General features: G+C 41.2%; 2 protein-coding genes across 8 annotated transcripts in view; one reads left to right on the forward strand and one right to left on the reverse strand.

The window, feature by feature from the left end:
* Positions 1 to 24,457, reverse strand: part of LOC309356474 (ankyrin repeat and fibronectin type-III domain-containing protein 1-like) — a 329,664-nt gene that overhangs the window by 289,966 nt on the left and 15,241 nt on the right. For 5 of the 7 annotated variants that reach the window (XR_014162814.1, XM_081887936.1, XM_081887935.1 and 2 more), the window contains exon 3: positions 21,321 to 21,397. The exons of the other annotated variants lie outside the window; for them this stretch is intronic. The gene's annotated coding sequence lies outside the window, so the exon portion shown is untranslated. The remainder of the gene's footprint in view (positions 1 to 21,320; positions 21,398 to 24,457) is intronic. 7 annotated transcript variants of the gene reach the window in all.
* Positions 1 to 24,457, forward strand: part of TEDC2 (tubulin epsilon and delta complex 2) — a 201,713-nt gene that overhangs the window by 121,180 nt on the left and 56,076 nt on the right. The window lies entirely within an intron of this gene.

The following is a 24,457-nucleotide window of genomic DNA, read 5'->3' on the forward strand; positions in this document are numbered from 1 at the left end:
TGCATCAGGATGAGAACAGAAATCACGCAGCGGCAGCGGGAGGCCCCATTAGCTAAAGTGGTGCTTCAGGTTAAGAACAGTTTCAGGTTAAGAATGGACCTCTGAAATGAATGTAACCAGAGGTACCACTGTACTTCCATTTACTGGAACTCCTAACTGACAGGCCAGATCGTACCTGCAACAGAATTTCATCCAGCCAACAACTATAGCACACTTCAGCACTTCTACCCCTTCAGATGACAAGACAAGCAACCATGGCTGGCTCTGAAGCAAATACCTAAAAGCAGCACTGATACTAGAAGGTGCTCCTAGTTTGCTGCTGCCTTCTCCTCCAACTAGGCAGCCATCACTAAGTTGGCCTTGATGCCCAAGAAGGTTGACAAAAAAATGAAACATAATCAGTCCACTAGCTGATTTCATAAGTAAGTTATTTTCCCCACCAGGTTTTTGGAAGTCTAACAATATGTTGTGATTCAATACCTTCTTTCCATCCTCAACAGAAATAGGTGCACCGCAGGCATAGCACGTGGCATTCCAAACCCTGGTGATCTATGCTGTGTACTGTCAGCTTCTGACAAATGCTTTTTGACAGTCTGGGTAGCTGAAGCGGCAGTTACAGGACAAGATGCTTAATGCTAAAAACAGCAAAAAATGAAGCTCCTTTGCCTTTCAAAAAGTACAGCAAGATTGTCCTTCCAAAGTACATCTCAGATACACAATATGAGGCAAAGCACCAAAAATTCCTCCTGCTGCCATCCAAGTAAGTGTATTGAAGCATTTTACTTCTTTGCAGAGAATCCACAAATGCTAACGAAGCTTGGTCTTTACACATTAAGGACTATTTATATATTTTTCAAATTGGTTTCATTTTGTGCACATTTTAAGAAGTTTTTCATAACCATGTCTTAGAGTAACTTGTTTCTAGACAGACATGTGAATAACCACAATGGATGTTTAAATCCTGAAACTCTGCTTTTATCATTTTTCACTCATAATCGTCCAACTATCAACTGGAGAAGAAATCATAGCTTGGTGAGAGAGCATATGCTTCACATGCTGAAGGCCCTGGAGTTGGCACCTCCAGTTAAAAATAGCAGGTGGTTTACCCAAAAAATAAAACAATCCAAAAATAATGAAAATCAAAGGTAAGCTTACAATCAAATTAAAACATATTTCAACATTCTACACATCTGGATAGGCTTGCCTGAACAAAAAGGTTTTCAGCAGGCACTGAAAAGAGTACTGTGAAGGCACCTGCATGATGTCAATAGACAGGGAGTTCCAAACTGTGGGTGCTGCCGCACTAACAGAAACATTTCTCTCCCCATTTGAACTGACCCCAGATCCTGCAATCATCATCTGATGCCCTTCTTCATGTACCTCCAAGAGGTCCGGAGGGTGGCAACACAAGCATGGATCTTTTCTGCACTGGCTCCCCACTTGCAAAATGCTCTCCCCGGGGAAGCTCACCTGGCACTTTCCCTATCTTCGAGCTCTGGACAAAAACATTCCTCTTCTCCCAGGTTTCTGATTAATGAAACAATCTATGGCCCTTTAAACTGGGGTGGGTGGGTGTGTTGTTTTTGTTATTACGGTACATATTTTTGTGTTTTTATATTGTAAACTGCCCTGTGGTCTTCAGATGAAGGTTGGTATAAAAATTACTTAACTGATTGATTAATTAATTAATTAATTAATTAAAATGTTGAAAGAGCTATTATATGGCACCTATAACTGCAAGTTCTACAGACTAAAGTTTCAAGTGGGCATATATGGGATAAAGTGATACAATAGGCAGCTTCCTTCCAAGGAACAATCCTAAAGTCTTTTGCACACATTAATTGTAAAGTACAATGAAACATGGAAGGATCTATCCTACCCAAAGCTGGAAAGTCTCTAGTCCTTGCCTTCTTAATATTCTTGGAATGCTACAAATGTTTGGTACACAGTAATATTTATTTTTGAGTTCTATTTGAAACTTATTTTCAAAAAGTAAAAAAATAATCATTTTTGGTTTGTTAATGTAAAGGAGAATGTGTATAAAAACTTCGTACTGGGCAATTGTTTCAACAAACATTAACACCAAAGGCACTTGTTCAGTCTTTTCCAAAACTAGAAAGAAAACCTAAAAATCATTCAGATGGGCAAATCATTCAGCTCTGATCCCAGCCGCACCAAGCAGTGCAGGGCTGGAAGAGCGGCATGAGAAGGACACAACAGCCATGTGCCCTTCAGTCCCAGCCTCATCCTCCTTTCGCGAGGCTGGAATTGAAGGGCACATGACTGTTGCATCCTCATAGCCCCCCATGGGCATCTGGGGAGGGTTCACCCACCAAAGGCTGCATCAGCTGGCTGGCAGGTGGCACAGCGCAGCCCCACTTGGCTCCATTGGGGGGAGTTGCTCCAGCAACATCGGCAGCAAGGGCTGGGCTAGTGGGGCGGGTTCCGCATGCACACCCCAGGCGCCTGCAAACCATGCAATGCTGCTGAATCTAACTAAATTTTACTTAGAATAAACCCACTGAAATTAATCAACCTAACTTAGTTGTGTCCATTAACTTCAATGTACTGTATCTACTTTGAATATGACTGACATTGGATATGACCCACTGTCTCAGACTTAGAATTATTCAGATCAGGATCAGAGACAGAATCTGAGATGGAGTGGGTCCTGGAGAAAGGGGAGGGAGCATATGGGTTGCCTTTCTTGAAAACTGGGAGAATAGCTTAAATGTGGGGCTTACCCTGTCTGCGGAAGATTTTGTATTTGCCCATAGGGCCTCAGGACCCAGACAGGGTAACGATGATATTCCAAGAGACATTATACCACACTTTGAAAGGTACAGAGTTAAGGAGAAAGTTTGTAAAGAGATTTATAATCTAAAAAAGATTCACTATGGTGAGGCACAAGTGGAACTTTATTAGGACATCTATCCAAATACGCTAGCCCACAGAAGGGTGTTTAAGCCTTCTTTCTACATCAGCACTCAGAGAAGCTGACCACCAGTATAAATGGGGATATCCATTCAAGCTCCTGGTACATTACAGAGCGGAAACTCTTTCAGCATCTGATGAAACCTAAATGCTAAACATCCCTAAAGATCTACGGGTTGAAGCACCAGAAACTAGCAAGTTGCAGGAAGCCACAAAGCAGCAATGGGAACAGATAAATAAATGTACTGCTCCTGAGGGCAGAAGTGCCTGAATATTCAGGGTATGCTTAAGACTTTAATGTTCATCATCACACCTTGTCAACAAGTTCTGCTAGTGATACATTAAAAAAAAGGCTTTATGCTATGTTGTTAAGTTCTGTGTGGGAAGTGAATCCAGTAATGGAGTCTCGATTCCTACCAACCTCCAAGTTTCTCTATGGCTGGGTGCAGTTCACACCACCCTGTGGTATCTCCCGTCAGTGAAGGTACTCCCAAAAGGGGAGTTAAATGTCTTTGTTTATCATAACTGTTAGGAGTACAACAGTTACTAATTTGTTTATGTCTGCAATTACTGGACCTGACGACGTCCAGTCTTTATCCTCATGTGGCTCCACTTTCACAAATAATTCCCAACTGCTGAGACTAGCATCTCTTGCTGTAAAAGATCTAGGAACTCTCGTAAAGAGGGCAAGGGCAGAGTCAAAGGCTGGGCATTGTTATGCTGCAATAGACCCACCAACAGAAATCTTTTTGAGGAAAATTGTTTAAAGTGGGTGGTTGATTGTTCATGTCTGCGCAGGAGGCTTCCAACAAATTATAAAGCCACAGTAAAACATCAAACCTCCTGCCAACCTAGCAGTTTGAAAGCACGTTAAAGTGCAAGTAGATAAATAGGTACCGCTCCGGCAAGAAGGTAAACGGCGTTTCCGTGCGCTGCTCTGGTTCGCCAGAAGCGGCTTATTCATGCTGGCCACATGTCCCGAAAGTTGTCTGTGGACAAATGCCGGCTCCCTCGGCCAGTAAAGCAAGATGAGCGCTGCAATCCCAGAGTCATCCGCGACTGGACTTAATGGTCGAGGGTCCCTTTACCTTTACCTAAAACATAAAACATTAAAAACTTCCCCATACATGACTGCCTTCAAATGTCTTTAAAAAGCCAGATAGTGGTTTCTTTCTTTGACATCTGATGAAAGGGCATTCCACAGGGTGGGCACGAATACCAAGGCGGCCGTCTGTCTGGTTCCCTGTAACCTCAATTCTCAAAGTGAGGGAACCACCAGAAGGCCCTCAGAGCTAGATCTAAGTGTCTGGGCTGAACAATGGGGGGTGGTGACACTTCTTCAGGTATACAGGGACGAAGCTATTTAGGGCTTGAAAAGGATGTATTTGGGCGTGAATGGGACATTACTGGGTGAGCATCTGACTTTATGTTCAGCTTACTCTCCAAACTGACAAATCAATTTTTTGACAAATATTTTACCATTACTGCACTCTTCTGTGATTGGTACCATCATCTTAGGCAGAGATCTGAATGTTTGTAACAATTGAGTCATGGACAGGAGCGGTTCTGTAGGATATGAAGGGTCTGGTGACGGCAAACTCTCATGGAGAGTACTACACCACACAATAAATGATATTACAATTTTTCCCAAAGGTCCATCACTCTTACTCCCATATCAAGCATCTCCCTTTGTCTAATTCTTTGTGGAGGAGGGTGTGAGATGAGGGCATAGAACTTATTACTGTTTCAGACCATACACCATTTATTTATTTTTTGTTTCAATGGATGTTCCACTCCAGTTTTCTGAGTGAGGAGAGGGCACTCAACAATATAAGAGAGGAATAAAGACCATTGACACTCACTATTAGTGAGGAACAGGACAGGGTTGCCCCCTGCCTTCTGTATTGTTTGAAATGGAAGCTGATGTCCTTTCTATTATGCTATGTTAGAATAACAACATTAAAAGGGTCCAAGGAACTTAAACTGAGCATGTAATGTAGTCACAGACATGCAGCTTCATTGCTAGTAAGCAGAGCAGTAGAGAACTTTCTGAATCATTGTTTTCAACACCATCATAGCAGCGTGGGAGTTCAGCATAAAAATTTGAGAGACAAGTGGTACAAACATTCAGGAAAGAAAAGGACTATGTTCCTAACAATTAACAAACACTCAATTAATCATTGCTAACGAAGCTACAATCCCGAGATATTTTAAGGTTTCTGAGACAGCACTGTTGCTGGTGGAAGGTATTTTTAAAACCTAATCGTCTTATGGGGGGGCACAAAGAAGGGAGAAAAAGAAAGAAAAGGAAAATATAGTGAACGGAACAGAGTACTGCTGACTTGTTCAACTGCTTTTTTACAAATAGCATAATTCCACACAAAGTTGTCACTTCCTGATATCACCCAGCAGGACAGATATATCTAATTTTATCTAGAAAGGGCTCAAACCTATAATGGGAATTGTATAAATTTTGCTTAACTCTCTACGCTCCTTAAGAATAAAATCTTTAATAACTGTGCATTTTACAAATCTATCTTTTCTAGTGGAATTGAAGCACAACCTGATTAGTATAATGAGCATCAGTAATGTGATGGAGGAGTCAAATTCAACTGGAAAAGTCTCTTCATTGTCCCCACTACATGAGTGAGGATTCACTACACTACCAGACAGTTCCTTGAGCATCCATATCTGGAATACAAACTTCTTAAGAGATAGAGCTAGGGCATTTGTGCTTGGATGTTTGGTATTAAAAGATTGCCAGAGGCATAATTTTAAATTGTGAACCATTATTTGTCCTCAAAAGTACAAAGTAATGCCATGGTAGCACAGCAATCACTCTTTCTGCGGAAATATTCTCAGGGAGATAATACTCAAAAACATCAAAAATAGGAAGTCTTTTCAGGCAAGTAGACCAACAACTAGTATTTACTACTGATGGTCTAGTAATTCTGTGTGGGTTCAGGGCTTTCATTCATAGATGACTACTAAACTGTCTTATGAGCTTGGGGCTTGAGACATTTTGCAGTGCCCTGTTGAGATTAGTGAATATTTTCTGAAACATGCTGCCATAGGGCTGTTGGAATAACTATTCAGGCTTGACTATATGAATTATTGACTATATGAAGGCTTGACTATATGAATTATTGACTATATGAAGACAATTTCACTTGTTAATATTTATCTAGTTTGAAGTTGGAGTTTTTCTGGTGACCACCAATACCAGCTTTCTTTCTTTTTACTTTGTCATACAGAAGATCAGCCTCCCGTGTTTCTAAAACCCTCATCTGTAGAGATAGATATTGGTATCTCATCAACAATGAAATCTACAGAGACAGTAGCTTCTTGTTCTTGAAATACTTCATCTTAAAATAATAGTCTCTGTATTGATACTCATGAGACAGTATCTACTACATTGATTCTTTTTCATGGATGTATTGAAAGTGAATTTTGTGATCCGGAGACAAAAATCATTGGACTCTTGAAGGTAGCTCACCCTGTAGTTTCCCTCTTAGAAGGGATATAAGGAGGTTGTGCTCTCTTTACAGAATGAATGTCAAGTCAAAAAGATATGTTATTACACATTCACCTGTTCACACCACCGCCAGGACATCCTTTTCAATTTGCAGATGTCATGTTTCTGCTGGTGGGAGTGACAGACACAAAGCAACCAGGTCCTAATACCCTGTGCAGTGTTGTTTGGTAACATCCCTCCATCTCCTGACCCCCATTGCCAGACGATGAACTTAAACACCCAGTCCAGTTTCTGCCAAGAACTTTTAATATGTAAATCAGACTGGTACATAGGGCAAGGAATAGGTTCCAGCACTAGGCACTCAAATGGGCACTCCTTCAAGTGGGTGGAATTTGTGAGTACTTTCTTCATGTGCTTGGAGATGGAGGTAGTGTCAGTATCAACCCAACATCCAATTTACTTTTAGTTGCTTCCCTAAAACGAAGAGGCTCCTCAATGACAGACAGAGCCACTGGAGACAGCTCCACAGCAGGAGGTATGTGACATGGGGAGTCTGATGCCACAGCAGCAGAACACTGCCAACCAGTTTGGTCCTTCCCTTGAATCCAGCTCTCTGCCCTCTTCACTGCTGGTCTCCTCCCCAGGCTCAAACAATTGGGATCCTGATTTACTTCCCCCTCTTGGATAGGACCCACCCCAGGCTTGTTCAACTCCAACTTTTAACCTCTTCCCCTCAAAATCTGACATCCCCTCAATGACTCAACACTCCCAGTTCAAAAGGATAAATCATCTGAAGCAACTAATATCTCCCAACTAGAGCCCTATGGGCTAGTACAAGAATAATCTAATTATCATTTTAATCCTACAACATTAATAAACAATGTACCCTTCTGTTTTCAGGGCTCTTGGCAAAATATCAAGTCAATATAAAATACATCTGAAAGCAGATGTGGTTCCATATGCTATAACTATACCCAAGCATGTACTCTTACCATTGATAGGCACAGTAAAATACAAGTTGAAAAGAATGGAAGCAATGAGAGTGATTACAAGGGTGTGTGATGCTGGGATGGTGGCTGTGTCAAAACTCAATGGAAGAATTGGCATTTGTTTTGTATCAGACACACAGTGAAAAAATATGTTTGTCAAGAAAGGCATATCATACCTTGAATAGAGCAAGCACCCTTTAGCACTCTCTGGAGGAACCTCAAGAATCCCCAAATCTTTTATTAAAATAAGGGATTTCACAAAATGCATTGCTGTTCATCGGACATTGAGCTTCACTTAAGAGAATATTTTCCCTATTGTATACATGGATATAAGAAACAAATAGGAGTAAAAGTTCCTCAGCTAACCAAGGAAACAAGAGATGTGCATGAAATAATGGTCAGGCTTTTGAATATCTACTAGGTAAAGGTAAAGGACCCCTGGATGGTTAAATCCAGTCAAAGGCGACTATGGGGTTGTGGCGCTCATCTCACTTTCAGGCCAAGGGAGCCAGCATTTGTCCACAGACAGCTTTCCAGGTCATGTGGCCAGCATGACTAAACTGCTTCCGGCACAACGGGACACCGTGACGGAAGCCAGAGCACACAGAAACGCTGTTTACCTTCCCACTGCAATGGTACCTATTTATCTACTTGCACTGACATGCTTTTGAACTGCTAGATTGGCAGGAGCTGGGACAGAGCAATGGGAGCTCACCGTGTCACAGGGATTCGAACCGCTGACCTTCTGATCGGCAAGCCCAAGAGGCTCAATGGTTTAGACCACAGGGCCATCCACGTCTCCTAGCTTCAGCTGAAAAGAACACACTTTGTGGGTTTTTTTGAAACTATACTGCTATAGTTTTAGTAAATGTTTCAGTATCCATATATCACATCTTGATATTTTAAGGAATTGCAATATTTTTCTAAACACATCCTCTGGAGGCAATGGGGTTTGTAGATTTTTTTAAATGATAGAGCTTGAATGAATCAAGTGTTGGGACTAATTATCCAGGAGAATTTAAACTGTCAGACACCTTTGATTCATTAGATTCCCTAGCCAGATCCTCACAATGCAATTACCAGTGCAAGAGTTTTAATTATGAAAGCGATTAAGAGGCAAATATTAGCTCTTCAAAAAGGCTAGAACAGATGATATCTGTACCCTAGTGTTCCCAGAACAGGTGCTGTCCATTCCCTAGGTCAGGAAAGGTAGAGCACTGAACTGTTGCTTCATCAACAAAGCAGCTCAGACTGAGAGTTTATGTAGGAGTTGGATAAGCTCTATCCCTTTCCTTTCAGCCAAGGCCTAATCCAGACAGGTGTTTTCTTGTGCTTCCTCATTCTCTCAAGTAGCCTCACAGGCATGTAGAAGGCAGTTCTGAAGTTTCTGCCTGGCTTGACAGCTCCTCTGCTCCTGTGTTCCTGCAGGAGATAAGAGAAGGTCTCAACCCTGTTCCTGGCTGGCTATCTCCAATCCTGGGACAGTGATATGTGGATTCACTGGCTTCTCTGGGATCCTGAAAGTGTGGCAATCGGCTAGAAGTCCTGTTCCCCTTGTTTCTTCTCAGATTTGCCCCCAGATTTGCATTCTTGTTATAAAAGGCACACCTAGACATTCTGTTGTTGTGCCCATAACCTAGGTTTAAGCTGCCATTTAGCTCCTAGCTTCCTATCTCAGTTTCTAACACTGCTCTAACCATAATTACCGGTATTTATTTAAATAAATAAAAATATATATCCAGAATTGGTAACTGACCTATCTCCTGGACATGGAAACCTCTCACCCACAAGGTCTCCTCCTTTTCAGGACTTAAACTTAGTTTATTGGCCCTCTTCCAAGCTGGGAGTAAACCATAAGCAATTGTCACCACATTACTGCAAATAATGTATACATTTTGATTACATAATCAGCAGCTGTGGAGAAGCCTGAGCAGCCTCACAACCATTGTAGCTGAGGAGGGGAAGTTTAACTCTCTCCCTACTATAGCCCAAGTTCTCTTGAAAGCTAATATTGCAATCCAAGGGAAGGCCCCACTGGTGCCTCTAACTGCTATGTACTTTTAAAACCATGCATATTAACTGCATTCATGCAATTAATATTACATCTAGCTTGGACATCTAGTTTGGCCCAATTCACCTTTTACAGATGGCTGTCTTTATAAATTTAAATCAAGAATACTGCCAACACAGTCAACTGCTGTACTGCTCATTGAGCATGAAAAATGAATGAGGCTTTTCTCCCAAATCACTCACTCTCACAAGGATAGGAGGGTAAGAAGAGAAAAGAGCTAAGTCATAAATCTGCATCTTGGGCACCTCTGTGCAGTCACTGCTGCCAGGAGTAGAAAAGATCAAGCTGGGGGGGGGGAGTTAATAAAGCAATGGAAATTTACATTTATACATAAGAGGGGGGGAGAGAGTAAACCTCTCCTTATTCAAATGCAAGGTTAAGTATTGGTCTAGTTACCAAAGATGTATTACTGTTTGTAAGTAATATAAATGCAAGCTGATGTGCATCCAACATCTTGTATAAGTCAACCCCCCAAAGTGGACTTGTTTGAACATCACTTTAAACAATAGTTAAAATAAACTATAATTTAATGGGAAGATGGAATTGCTAGAGTCCTATTCTAACTTAACATTCCATCCAAATGTAGACTGAGTTTGCTTGTTAAACTTGGGAAAGGTAGATAAGAGGAAGATATTTACAAGGCCTCACTACATCTCCAGCATCCATCAAAAGCAAGTTGCTCACTCAGAGCCATCTTTTTATCCCTTCAAATCAGTGTGCAAGAATTACCATCTTAGGTGTTCTATTAGTATGACAAAGTTAATACAAGATGCTGAAGGAGCTGAAATGACTAGTTTCTAGACACAAGACTCCTCCCAGGTTGACGAGCCCCATCTGACAAGCCCTCTCTTCCCCCTGCAGCATGTGCAGAAACCACCTTCATTACAATTGGACCCACTATTGGTCTTGTCTGCTCAATCTGCTGAAGCCTGACTTCACAAACCCTCACCTGGTTTAGCCAGTCAGTCGAAGCCATTTCACAGGTAAGTGTGTATAGGATTGAAGAAGCCTAAAATTTGGTACCCAATGCAAATACAAGTGCCTTAGTGTGTACTGATCATCTCCAAAACAAGCCTTTTGGAGCACATACAAACTACCTTCTTCAAGAAACAAACTATGCTCAATGAGCCATTAATTTGAATCATCACAACATTCCCCTCATACTGAGTATTACAAACAAGTGCTGTCACTAGGACCTCATCCACTTATCGGGGGGGGGGGGTGTTCATAAATTTAAGACTTTCATAAAGAGCCATAGTGCATCACAGTGCACTTATACAAAAGGGAATTAAGCAACCAGACAACAGTCAAAAGTTTTAGAATAAAGAAATATGCAACTTATTACAAAACAAATTACCTAAAGTATGGTTAAAAAATCTATGGCCCTCCAGACATTGGACTCCAAATTGCATCAGCCTTAGCCAGCATAGCTGGCATAGCTGGTGTGGTATAGAGATTGGAGTGTCAGACTAGGGTTTGGGAGACCAGGGTTCAAATCCACTAAACCATGAAGCTCAGTGGGTAACCTTGGGACACTCACTGCCTCTCAGCCTAGCCTACCTAGGGTTATTTTGAGGACTAAACGAGGTGGTGAACCATGTACACCACATTGAGCTCACTGGGAGGGGGGGGGGTAGGATGTAAATGCAAGAAAGAAAGAAATAACAATAACATGCAAGAATGATGGGAGTTATACTCAAATAATGTCTAGAGGTTACCCAACCTGTTTACAGGGACAGAATTTGGTTTAGACTGGCAGTTTTAAGATTAAATCTAATAGGTTATAAAGACAGAAGGGATCTAATACTTTTTATGGAGAGGATGGCAGGTGCCAGACAGACATATGTCTAGACACAAATCAGGCTAGAGAGAAATGCAAGCACATATTGCTTCAAAGCAGCACAAATGTTTATATGAGTGATAAATGAGGAGGGGAGAGCAGGAGAGAAACCCCAGCAGGAATCAGAGGATTATAAAAAAAAAGTGTTTTGTGAATGTCCTGTGTACCAACTAAATCAGTGTTTGGGCGGGGTTGTATTTGAAAAGATACAGAAATAAGAAGCCATGCCAAAGAGGTTATGTCCCAATATTATGTGGCAAGTCACACTCTTCCCCCACCCCCCAAGGTCAAACCACTATGTGACTAGGGTTCAGACTTGATATACATGTTGGGGTAACTAGTACATTATTTATCCATTCATGGATCTGTGGTTTTACTGAATACTCTGGAAGATTTGTAAATTGACAGAAGTAGCTGCTGAAAGAACAGACAACTACAGTAACTCTAGGACAGAAGCTGACCTTTACCATCGAAAGAATAGCTCTCTCATTAACTCTTAGGCAGGCAGACCTTGGATTGGAAGGGAACAAGAGATAGGTGGCAACGTGTACAACTTAAATTGAATTAACGGAATGTTATGTTTACACTGAATGTGAACAAACAGACTACAGAGTCCATTTGATACAGAACTTTCTTGCCACTGTATCTGCAGAAAGTTGTCCAAGCAGAATTGTTCTAAATTACATAAACCAACTATTTGTGTGATTTAAAAATGCTGTTAAGGAAAGCTGATCTGTGACAGATAAAAGACCCCATCAGAGCCTATGAACACCCACTTTTATTGTGGAATAACCCAGTTACATAAACACAACTTGTTTCTAATATTGCAATTTTTAAAATTAGCAAATAATCAGAAACAAAGGTAAACTAAAATTTATGAACCAACAGTATATGAATTTTAAATTCAGTGCAGATTAAACCCCAGTCACATTATAATTTTACCTGATAGGAATACAGTTTCCTATCAATTTCCATACTGACATTTCTGCTAAAAACAACCCCCCAACAATGTTGTACTTCCATAACTACCAATTTTGAGGCTTTACTGAGAAGAATTGTTTCCTTTCTACTGCATATTTCATCACAAAAGTGTTAAACAAAAATAAGATGCTTTACAAGAACTCCATCCCTCACTCAACCTTTCTTCTGCATTAAAGAACAATTTCAGCTAAATTCTTCAACACATACCACCAGCATATAAAGGTTCACTACTGTAGACTAGCATACATGACAAACTGTGATGTTAACGGCATAGTCCAATACATGACTAGTCAGAAAAAAAGTCTCATTGCATTGAACGGGGCTTATTCCCAGAATGGTGGTGGTAATTTTATTATGTGTACCCCACCTATCTGGCTGGGTCTCCCCAGCCACTCTGGGCAGCTTACAGCATAAACATCAAATGTTAAAAACCTCCCAATACAGGGCTGCCTTCAGATGCCTTCTAAATGTTGTGTAATTCTTTATCTTCTCGACATCTGAAGGGAGGGTGCTCCACAGGGAAGGCGCCACTACTGAGAAGGCCCCCCCGCCTGGTTCCCTATAACTTTGAATTGTGCTCAAAAATGAGAGCCAATGAAGATCCTTTATATGGTCCCAGTGGCCACTCCCAGTAACCAGTCTAGCTGCCACATTCTGGATTATTTGTAGCTTCGGGGTCACCTTCAAAGGTAGCCCCACATAGAGCACATTGCAGTAGTCCAAGCAGGAGATAAGCAGGGCATGCATCACTGGTAAAACAGTAGGTGGGCAGATAGGGTCTCAGTCTGCGTACCAGATGGAGCTGGTAGACAGCTGCCCTGGACAAAGAACTGACCTGTGCCTCCATGGACAGCTGTGAGGGAGACCCTCACACCCACCTGCCCCCTGTCACCCAAGAACAGTACCTTCTGTATTGTCAGAATTCAACCTCAATCTGTTGTAGCTCAAGCATAGGCAATTTTAGTCTTTCCTTTTTTCCAGGGTTGCTTCTTTTCTGCTTTATTCTGTGCTGACCCAGTTCCATCCTCACAAAATAATAATGAAATGCCCATGGCTAATTGTTAAAAAGTATGGTCTGATGGTTACCAGGCAGACTAGGGCTGTTTGGTTTTCATTAAGTGAAAGTGAATGTATCTCCAATAGGTAGACTCAAAGGCACCAGGTTCTGCAAAAAAGGGGGGCATGTGTGTGTGATGTCTCATGGTCAGAGGAGGCCCAACAAGGTCTGTTGTGACTGTGGGTAGGCCCCATGAGGCCCACCACAGCCTCAGGTAGGTCCATCGTGGTCGTGGAATATTGAGGGGCCCCGGCCCTCTCCTTGAAATTGGGGGGGGTTGGCCCCTCCTAGATAGACTGCAAATATTCATATGTGAGAAGTGATTCAGCTTGTTCTTAATTTACATTTAAAAAGTCTCCCTTAACTCAATATGTCTAGTAGAGGCATGAGGAATACAAGAAGCTGCATTATACAAAGTTATGCCTTTTTGGTACATTTAGTTCAGTACAGTCTATGCTGACTGGTGGCGGTTCTGTTAGGACTATTGGTACACAGCGTGCACAAAGTGTGGCTAGAGAGTGGACTTTACCTGTTGCAATCACAAAGAGATATTTGTAAAGTATGAAAATAAAAAAGTTGCTTATTACAAGTGGTACATAACTTGGGTACTAACCTAAAGTTAGTAATCTAAAGAAGACAAAAGCAGCCATGCTTCCTCCTTTGTTTGCAGAGGACAGATCCAAGACAAACTTTTATTTTGTCACCCAAGAGGGAAGTATAAAGAGAGGAGAAGGGATTTCCAGCAGGGTCTTCAGGATTTCAGACATAGAATCTCTCTATCTGGAGATTCCAGATATTGGGACAGGGATCCTCCGCATGAAAGATGAATGATCTACCACTAATTGATGACACTTCCCCATAGTTTAGCAATGAACTCTCCATTGGTCAGTTTAGAAATGAACTGTAGAGTCTAGCATGCTTATATCCAGATTTAACAACATTATCATTTGAAGGAAATTTTGTATTTGCTGCTTATTTTTAAAAATCACAATTTTAATATCATTTTTATCCATCCTATCTGCAATAAGAAATTAAAAGGGACTTCACGAAAAGGGCTTCTCTAATGGTCATTATCATTTATTGCCTTTCAATAAACATCTGATTTTATGTTGCCCACAAATTGTTGGTTCACATTTTTCCTCAATAAAAATACAGAAAATTACCTATTGCACAGGTTGTACATACAAAATACAATTACAGTGGTACCTTGGGTTACAGACACTTCAGGTTACAGACGCTCCAGGTTACAGACTCTGCTAACCCAGAAATAGTAATAGTTAAGAACTTTGCTTCAGGATGAGAACAGAAATCGCGCCGTGGCGGCGCGGCGGCAGTGGGAGGCCCCATTAGCTAAAGTGATGCTTCAGGTTAAGAACAGTTTCAGGTTAAGAACAGATCTCCAGAACGAATTAAGTTCTTAACCCAAGGTACCACTGTAATTGCCTGGCTCAAAAATGAATTCAGGGAGGTGGGAAGGAGAGAAGAAGACATGCAAAGACATTTACCATCATGAACAGTCAGGAACTTCTGTATTCTACCAACATGGAGAAAAAGCCTTCCAGCATGTCAGCGAGTATTAGTTCAGTTGCCCACAGGCAAAGGATTATAAAGAGAAAAGCATCAAGAAACTCTTTGTCTACAAATGTGTCAGCAAGCAAAGCCTGAGTTTCCTGAGGAGTGCAAGGGGGGAGCCTGCAAATCAAAGATGCAATTTCTTCTCATAGCATGATGCTTGCTCTCTGCCCTTGTTTTCTATTTATTTGTGCTGCTGTACAAGGAAATTTTTAATACAATACCTCTTGTAAATTTGCCTGCAACCTAGAAGTCTCTTCCTAGGACCAGAGATTTGATCAAAGGGATCTTACCCAAAGCAATCCTATATCAAGAAAATCACATCTGTTTGCATTTCTTGTTTCTAATAGCAGTAGTAAATATAAGAAGTACCAATTGACAATTTCTCCTATTTACAACAGAATTTTTTTTACAGAATCTGCTAAAGAAAAAGGAGACAGCAGCTCGAATGCAGACAGAAAATAAGTACTAAAATAAATCAAATAAATGCACAGAGGGCATAAGGATATAACTAGGATCTAAACCAGCATGATAATGTTCTCTGTGCCAAAGAAATAATACTAGGTCCCAGTACCTATAACAAATTGAATACTGAAAAAGGCCTTGGTGAGTTTAGCTCATCTGGTTAGTGTGGTCCTGATAATGCCAAGGTTGCAGGTTCAATCCCCATAAAGCACAGAGGCATATTCCTGCATTATAGAGGGTTGGATTAGATGATTTTCAGGGTCTCTTCCAACTCTATAAGTCTATGAAATATTGTTAATTTCCTTTGCCTGAAGCCAGTTAAACATCTGATTAGCACAACCCTCATAGTAGGCAAAGCTCCACAAGCAGAAAGCAATGTGATATATTGCCCAGCAGACAACATGATCTTCTTTGTTGTGACTTTGCCTAAGGGCACAGTACCAATGGATACAAGGAAAGAGAGAGATGCATGGTTCAGAAAGGAGCGATTAAGATGTTGAAGCAACTCCCCTATGAGGCAAAGTTGCAGCAGCTTGGACCTGATAGTTTAGAGCAGTTTTTCAACCTTTTTGGGTCCACAGCTTTCTTGACCAACTACATTCTCTCTGTGACACCTCTGTGGGGCTCAGGAGCCAGCTGTATCACCCCTTGCCTGCTGAGTTGACAGCAATCACACCCTCCCTTGTGGAGTGTTCCCTCAGCCTCCTCTCCTCTCCTCTCCCCTCTCCTTAGGAGTCCTCTGGGCTGCTGCTGTTGCCACCCCTGGCCTCTCTGAGCTGCATCCGCCCACCCCCAAAGAGAGCTGCATCCCCTCCCTGCCCCACAGTTCCCCTCACACTGCCCCACAACAACCTGGGAAGCACCCCCTGGCCAACCCCAGAGGCACCATTCACCTGGGGAGTTTGTAGCCAGGGCTGCTGTAACAAACAGCTGTGCAAGCCATTGGGAAGGGCATGAGAGGAGGGAGGGAAGAAAACAGGGACAGAAATCAGTGTTGTTGCCTGTGGTACCTCTAACCAACATTCAAGGCACTCCAGGGTGCCACGGCACACTGGTTGAAAACCACTGGTTTAGAGAAAAGGCGAGCAAGAGGTGGCATGATAAGAATGGGGAAAGTACATAAAGAAAAGTTTTTCTCCCTTTCTCATAACATCAGAACTAACAGAAATCAAACAAAGCACAATGTTGGAAGATTCAGGACAGAGAAAAGAAAGTACTTCTTCAATCAGCACATAGTTACAGCAGTACCTCGGTTTACAAACTTAATCCATTCTGGAAGTCCATTCTTGAACCAAAACTGTTCTTAAACCGAGGTGCGCATTCCCTAATGAGGCCTCCCACCACCAGTGCCCGTCTACCATTCTGATTACGTTCTTAGACTAAGGTAAAGTTCGCAAACCAGGACACTACTTCCGGTTTTGCGGAGTTTGTAAACTGAATTGTTCACAAACAGGACTGTTCTTAAACTGAGTTACCACTGCATATGGAACTAGCTCTCACAGAAGTGAAGGATAGCCATCAACTTGAATAACAATAAGTGCTATAAGATGCCTGCTGTACTGAGAAAGGCAAAGAGTGATGCCTAGTGGATTGCCAGACGATGTGCCAATGACTACTGGCTAAAGCTGTGTTAGAGTATTCAACTCACTGCTGATAGTGGCAGCACTCACAAAATGTACAAAGGCATGAAGACAGTCTTTGGATCAACAGTCTGGAAAACTGGACTGCTGAAAACCTTGTCTGGAGAGATCATCAGACTGCAGCAAGCAGGTGAAACAATGGACAGAGCACTATCAAGAACTGTACTCACAGGAAAACATGGTCTCTGGTACAGCAATTGACTGCCTATTTTGGAAGAGCTGGATCCCCCTCCTTCCCTCAACGAGCTAAAGAATGCAATCAGCTTTCAGTTACAACAATAGTTTGAACGCACGAAGGTCATAACCCACTGCAGCCATATGATTCTATGGATATTTCAAAAACCTACAGGAACCTTAGTGGTGTGGCAATAAAACTGCTAGCACATTTTCAAAGCTAAGCAAGGTGCAGTATGGTTTTATTCTGGATGAATTCTGTGTTGAGTTTTCTGCATTGCAGGTGGTTGGACTAGATGACCCTGGGGATTCTTTCCAACTCCACTTTGTTTCATTTCTGTTAGTTCTAATTTTGAAACTCTAAGGTTGAAATTGTACAAAAGATCTGAAAACACTGACCAGTTAAGATTGAAGGACCTGGGAAATAACAGGGTCTTCACCAGGCACCAAAAACCAAAAACATAGCAACATAGACTACAATTGTTCTCAAATACCTCAACAGAAGAATTTCCTGCTCTCAATATATTTGAGAACAGAAGTGTTAAAAATGTAAATGAACAATTTAACTAACATAAAGGTAGCTATGCCATAGGAAAAACTCCAAAATCCACAGAAAGGCAATGCCTTTATTAGAACTAATCATCAAACCTAATAGAGTCCTGGAAATCTCAGAAGCTTGCTCACTATTTTGTGACATGTTGATTGGCCATAATAAAGATGTTGCCCAATTTAGCAGAAATGCTATCAAATGTGTTTTTAGCTCAAAAGCTTGCCTTTGGATAAGATTGCAAGCTTATTCCAAGTAACAAAAATTCCCGAGCATTTTGCACTCATGCTTTCTTTGCATTCAGTTGGAGATACACAGTCAATCATGAGCTTTCATGCCAGGTCTGGCAGCCTGCACCACAACACTTGGCTGTCTCCCCAAAATACTGGCAATGCAACCAATACTGGTTTGAAGAGTTTCATTTTCTTTCCCACAGCATTTCTGAAGACAAAACTGAGTGGCAATTGTAGACAAATCTTTTGATTCTCAACCCCAGGACACTAACCACCTTCAAACTAGTAACACCAGTATTTAACCAAGTTCAGCATTAATGAAGGAGTATCTAACAAATACCAACAAATGCTCTCTTCTATAAAAAAGTGATTTTGAAAGGTGAAAAATGTTTCCAGGAAGGAAGCTTGAACTGCTTTCCTTCTGAAGAATTAACAGAAAAACTCTCTGCTTGCCTACTCTTCCTAGGGAAAGAAAGGACAACATTCACTTCCCACCTCATCTCTGGCAGGATGCCCTCTCCCTTTTAGATTAATTATGCAAAGTTTCCAAGCATGTTCTTCTATAGGCCAAGAACATTATGCCACTTCTAGCTATAATCCTTTCAAAAGCTCATAAACAAAGGCTTAGCACTTGAATAAAGAGACTGCAAGCAAAAAGTCCATGACAGCACAGAGTAGAACTAGGAGCGGCACACGTTCACATTCTTCTCCGTTATGAAAGCTAGCATTGCAGCAAGCGAAGACAAACACTTCCCTATTAAAAACCTCAGCTGGAGTGTATTAATACAACATAATTTTGAGTTTCACATAAAACACCACGACACCACAAACTCTGCATATAAATTCCTCTATTTCAGCATACAAGTTAATGTAAACAATGTATCTTTCAATACAAAATTTCTACACAAACTGAAGAATTACGCAGCTCTAAAGGAGAATAATTTCATCTACAAAACGTATATTATTTTGATGCATTTTAAGGCCCAATTGAAAGTACTGGTTTTGACTTTTAAAGGCCTAAAGCAGGGGTAGACAACATTATAGCTATTTAACATAATATTTTATTAAAATACTACATTATTGTGTTTTTATGTTTATATTTTGTTCACTGACTTCAGTGGACTTAAAAGGCAGCTTATAAATATTTAAATGCACTTGGAATTGGGTTGTACCACTTCTGACTGCTGGTGGAGCTCACAAAATGGATGTTCTTAAACACATACAATTTTTTTGCACATAGAAAACCCAAGCATGTCAGGGAGAATAGCAGACTTCCACCTGGCATGTCAGCTTTCAAGATTGAGGCAGTTTGGTATGGGGAAGCATTCAACCACATAAATCCCCAGTCTAAAAGCATACAACCTAGTCACAGGTTTACAGCCTAACTGCAATTCCTGCAATCGGAGGATGTGTCCTGGAAATGATGAAAATCTCAATTGTCATGCCAGCCCTCATGGTTGGCATTCATGTACTGGCAACAATGTACTTTTGGCTACAGCAGTTTCCTTAATAATAATAATATTTTTTTATTTATACCCCGCCCATCTGGCTGGGTCCCCCCAGCAACTCTGGGCGGCTTGCAAAAAGGCTCCCAAATCAGACGACACATCCCTAGAAGGTATCTCTGAACAGATTTAAGATCTGCCCTCAAATACATACAGAATTGCATTTAATGGCACATAACTATGTAAAAAATACTGTTCCTTCTTGCTATTTAGTCAAAGAGGCAAAAATAACCAGCAGCCATAGGAGTGTTAAGCACCTTGGAGAAATGTAGACTGGTAATTCAGAGATCTCTGTATGAAAGGAGGTTGAGTTTAGTTTTAAAGCACTTTACAAGTGCATAGAAGGTGTGCTATGAAGATGTAGGGAGAGTGAGACAAATTGAAGGATGTAACAGGTGAGAAGTATACAAGATAAATATGGGTGAAATTGGAAAAGGATAACAAAGACAGTCCCCGTCTTCTAGTAATAAACTACAGAAGTAGTTACAAAGGCACTACATACAGTCTCTCCTACAAACACAGAACATCATCATCATTATTACCACCACTACTACTATTTGTATACCGCCTTTCATCTTAAGATCACAGGGAAGTGATCAAAATAAAAATCACTTGGATCTCATCTGCGACTACTGGCTCAAGGACTTTGCCCATGAAGGGGAAATTGGCAACTGACAGGCAATTACTTACATTTTCTGAATCCATGAAGGTTTCTTGAGGAGTTTTACCACTGCCTCCTTCAAACAGGCAGGGACCACCCACTCTTGTGGCATCACTGCGGTACCCCCAGGGCGGCTCGCCCTGCCCCCGCCACTCTGGGTGCCAGAGCATTTAGCTACACCCCTGCCTATCCCTGGCCCAGGCAGCTGTCCCCTGCCTGCTAGTTTTTATCAACAAGAGGGTCTAGGGTCCAGAGTGCAAGTGGTCGCCTTGAATGATCCAAGCACCTTGGCCACATCCTCATGCCTTACCAACTGAAACTCATTCAGCACAACTGGACCAGACAGTGCTTTTGACACCCCTTCATCTGCTTCATCTACAGATTTGTCTGCTGTAAAAGCAGACTCAAGATCCTTGTGAGCACAAGTTATTTTATTCTCAAAATGCTTTGCAAACAAGTTACAGAGAGCTACCGTCAATTCTGCCACCTCCTTTGAGCCAGACTGCAAGAGGCCCTGGCCCACCCAGAAAAGCTCTGCTGGGTGGCACAATAAAGATACAATGGAGTTCACTGCCACTAGGTAGGCTCAATGATGAGCTCTCACCAATGTTCCATTTCATTGAACCTGAGTTTTCCTACGCTGGTGTTTGAGCCATCTCCCAGCTTGTTTTCTCACACTAAGCTCTGGAGAATACCATGGAACCAAGTGGGCTCCATGAAGCAGGAGAGGGTGTCTTATCCATGGCCAAAACCATTCAGATGTTGCAGAGGTCAGCAAGAGCTTTGACTGAAGTGCCTGTCATAATAGCTGGGAAATTTCTCAGTCTCATCTGGAAACCCATTGGATCTATCAACCTAAAAGGTCCCTTGGTTCTTCAAAGGGGGAAAAGGTGCTGAAATCCTAAATCTCAACAGGAATATCCCCTACTTTCAGATCACTCTCTTCCTGTTCAGCTGAAAATACAATGTCCAAAGTGTAGCCTGCCACATGTGTTGAGCCAGTGACATGTTGGGGCAGTCCCATGCCAATCAAACCAGAATAAGCATTTTTGAAGAATCCACTTCTATTTTCTTACACTGCATATCTGGGAAAGTACTTTCTGACCGCTCTGCTGTGCATATAGAAAATAATGGGATGTTAATGAAAACATAACCTGTGTCAAAGCATTAGAATACCTGTCTTGATTATCTCCATTCTATTTTTAGGGTCTATTTGTCAGCCGCTGTAGTGAGAAGCAGGCTACCTTGCAGATCTGTGGAGGAAAATGCTTTTCTGTTAATGTTCTTTTTTGTTTACATTTAGAAAAGGATAGCAAACATCTGTTTTCATTGACCCTGATGATTAGGCAGTGTCTTCTTCTGGCAGATATCTAACCCCAGTCATCCTCACACTTTCTTCCATTTCTCCAAAAAATATTCCTTACTTCCTCATTATTCTGAAATATGAAGACATCAACTATTAAGTGTTGGACATGGGTGGTCAATACAAAGTGGGGACTGAAAGAAGAGGATTCTGCTTTACAGCTCCTATGAGAGAAATGATGGCTGACATCCCAGAAAAAAAACAACTGGTTCTATTGCTAATAAAACACAGAACTGCATTGTTACCAAATTCAAAGATTTGCATTTCCACACAAAAGCACTTGCCTTCATCAGAACTGTATTTTGCTTTACGCTTTGACAAAGCACGTGCTGATCTTTCAGGCAGCTTCAGTACCTTCACACAGGACTATGAAATTTACTATTGCCTTGAACTCTATGGTGCAGGTATAAAACTTGTTGTGTAGTGAAAACAGCCTTCAGGAACTACAAATGTAATTACATCACTGGCTCATTACAAGCTTGTCCAAGAGCCATAGTTTGAGCACAGAATGGTGTCAGATTGTTTCTCTCGAGAGATAACTTAGAGTAGACCCACTGAAATTAAAGAGCCCAAATTAGTGTGAGTAAGGCTAACATTGGATACAACCCTTTGTTTGCAGACAAGGCAGCATTCCTGAGAACTGCTGCTTCCAAATAATTCACTGAGAACTGAACAGTTAAACAGATTAAAAATTCAAGATACATACACAGTGACATTTTACTTCAAAGTGATTTTACAAAACCTCTATCATCGCAAGGTAAGTTAATCGCATATTCCATTCATTAGCAATAGGTGCAGAGGTTAACTTGCACTTAATTAGAATTAATTTTAATTTTACTGGAATAAGGAAGGCATATTATACAGCATCGCTCTTAACATTGTATCATATAGCTATGAACAGTAGTTCTTTATGCAGATTTCGCCAGTCTCACATCCCCTCTTCCCCCAAACACTTGAGCAGGAAGCATCTGCAAAAGGGAATATATTCTGGGAACGATGAGGCGACATATCACTGGAAACAGAGGATGTAAAAATAAAAACAGGAAAGCATATTAGGCTAATGTTTAGAATTCTGCTGTCACTCAGATAAAGGGAACTGAGAGAAATGGGGGAGGGAGGAGAAGCATTTGATGTGAAGCAAATCCGTGAAAAGGGAAGAGGGGACACCTTTCATTAAACGAAGCTTGTATGTAAGAATGAGCTTCCTTGTCATGAATAATTGGGTTGCCAGTTCTAATGCTCAAGCTCAGCTTTCCTTTTGAAAAGGGTGCAAAATTCTTGGCAGCCAACTAGAGTAACCCTAAAGGCAAAAAAGGGCAGAAAACCAGCAAGTAAAACAACCTCAACATTCATAGGAATTTAAGGAACATCTTGTTATTTCAGAGCCTTTCATGAAAAGGACCAAGGTGGGGGCTGAGCAGGCTTCTGCATGTGTCAGTAGCACTTCCATGCTTCAATAGTCCCTAATCATGATTACAATTATTAGATCATCTTAAGTAATGGACAAAGCTCCCTGGCTCCATAGGTCTCAAACAAGCTCATATGGTCATAGCTATTGAGTTTTTTCTTCTCTATAACCTCAAAGGCAACTATCCAGTCACATGCTTTGCTGTCTTACATGTAACTAGCCAAAGCAAATGATATATTTAGGGACAGCTGCAAGACTGCTGCACTATGACCACACTGAGCAAACCTAGCTTGATAACTGCTAAGGGCTACCCAAATGCAGTCTAGATAGAGCATGTTGCTAAGGCCATACTCACTGATCCCAACATTCAGTGCTTTCTTATGGCCATCTCTGAGTTTCTTAGGACAGAATTTGAATCTGTATATTGTTATGACACTAATCTAAATTCAAATTTAGCAAAATCTTTCCATGTTTCTGTGGAGTCAACAAGTACATTCAAGACCTCTGAATTGCCATTTGCCCTTTTGGTCTGACCACCTACCTAGACCTTAAGACTGGGTGTCCCTTTTTTCTTTTATCTGTATTATCCGGAAAACTGTCTGTGGACAAACACTGGCTTCCTTGGCCTGACGCAAGATGAGCGCCACACCCCAGTCATTTTGACTGGACTTAACTGTCCAGGGGTTATTTACCTTTACCGTGATCTGTATACCTGGCCTATTATATATAAATTAATATAACTTGTGAATAATTTTGTATACAACTCTCTGTATGTGTTTACTGTGGCTGCAGCCAAGTGGAAGCCATGGTGGATGTTTGGCTTCCGAAAATCGTTCGGAAACCGGAACACTCACTTCCGGTTTTTGATTGTCCGGGAACCAAAACGTACAAGTTCCAAGGCGTTGGGCAACCAAGGTACAACTAATTTCAAATTATCTCATCCGCCCCCCATACCCATATTTTAGGAAGGTTTCCTAATATTTTTTGTATTCTGGAACCCTGGGGGCTTCCTCAAACCTGCCAGCACTCCTCACCCCATGCTATTTTAGTTCCAAAAGGATCTACACTTAGAGGATGAGTTTACCATTAACAAATGGGATCATTAGATCACCCATATCAAGTGGGTCCAGTTCATACACAGTAAATAAATTAAGTACACTGCAACATCTCTTAATGTTAGGTTTAAAATGTTTAAACAAGCTGCATTAATATCACAGCAGATATTCTACCACGATTCTCTCATGTTTCACCAAATTGTTTTATTTTAAGAAACTGTAACTTTAGTTATAACATTTCTTATTTAGCTGGTATATGGGAGCTCTACTATTCAGTTTCCAAAATCTTGCAAATATAATTCTAGCTGCAGTCAATAATTTGTACATTAATACTTTGAGGTTTAATATCCAACAAAATCCAGCTGACCGATTTGGTTTAGGTATGGATTTTACATATTTATTATCTTTATAGCCATTTTCCAAAATTTTATTTCACATAACCAGCAGATGTAGGAAAATCCATACACTGTACTATTTAGCTTGGCAT

Source organism: Podarcis melisellensis, assembly GCF_964234715.1.
Source record: "Podarcis melisellensis genome assembly, chromosome: 14".
Lineage (NCBI taxonomy): Eukaryota > Metazoa > Chordata > Lepidosauria > Squamata > Lacertidae > Podarcis > Podarcis melisellensis.